Source organism: Nannochloropsis gaditana (assembly GCF_000240725.1).
Source record: "Nannochloropsis gaditana CCMP526 unplaced genomic scaffold scaffold195, whole genome shotgun sequence".
NCBI classification, from domain to species: domain Eukaryota; class Eustigmatophyceae; order Eustigmatales; family Monodopsidaceae; genus Microchloropsis; species Microchloropsis gaditana.
Genome location: NW_005803758.1, coordinates 43332 through 44607, shown reverse-complemented (window position 1 = coordinate 44607; position 1276 = coordinate 43332).

Below are 1276 nucleotides of genomic sequence, written 5' to 3'. Positions count from 1 at the left end.
GACCACTGCGGCTCCCTCTGCACGAACCACGGCCGCTACTGCATGCCGGATCCAGACAAGGACCCCTACCACGGCTACTCGGGGAGGGACATCGTCATCGAGAACCTCCGGTGCGTGCCCCCCCGCCCCCCCCCCGCCCTTCGGCGTCTGTATTGGGGGGTCTATGCATGTCGATTCGGGTCATTTAAGCAAGCTTTTGGCTCTTCTCGTGAAGTGTAGAAGCGCCAGGAAAGGCAGGCCTTGGCCTCGCAATCAGAGAGCCCTCCCGGCGCAGGCTCCCTCAGCCGGGACTGGAGCATGTCGTCCTAGTCGTTTTTCATACATGGCTAATGCTCATAACCTTTTGCCGATTTATCGTGCGACATGCGCGTGACGTGCTCAGGCAAAAGTGTATCTGGAACCACTACGGCGGCGAGAACACGGGGAAGGAGGAAGGGGTGGGCCTTCCCTGGTGGGGCTATGTGCGGGAGTTCACGGAGAAGTGCAGGTGAGGGAGAAGGAAGAGGCAGGTCGGACTAGAGAGGAAGAAGCGGGGACGAGGCAAAGAGACAGGAGGGAGGCAAGCAGGGAGGGGTTGGTGGAAGACGCATGGCGCGATCTCGGGCTGAAGGGGGGTATGGGAGCGGCGTTCTCTGAGACAAGGTGGGAGCTCCGACTCCCTTGGGGTCCTGCAGGGCTCATTTTACCTGCTATCGGGCATTGCCTTTTTCCACACCTCGTGCACAGCCGGCGTTCGCGCTTCACGGATCCGAACTGCATCAAGGAGGCGATGGGCGCGGCGGGCGTGGACCACAAGAAGATCGAGGCCTGCATGGAGGACGCGGGGGGGGTAAGGGGAGGAAGCGGAAAAGGAGAAGAGGACGGACCGATTGCAATGGAAAGGAGAAGAGGACTGACCGATTGCACTGTAGAGGGTGGCGGGCGGGTTTCCTCCAATCGGTACCGATCCAGCTTTTCCCCTCTCCCTTCTTGTCTCGCAGGTGGACCAAGACAGGGAGAACCTGATCCTGCAGGCAGAGCTCTTGGAGAAACTCAAGAAAAGCATCGTCATCGTCCCCTCCGTCTACGTCAACAACGTCGTGCAGCGAGGTACGCCTAGCCCCCCCTATTCAAAACCTTGCCCTTCCTATTTTCCCTTAATGCTCCCATACATTCGGACCGTCTCATCGTAACTTCTTGCGGCACAGGTGGCATCTCCTCCGTAACCGTCCTCTCCTCAATATGCGCCGGGTATCTGGAGGGGACCCAACCTAAGGTAAGGAAGCCCTCCTCCGGT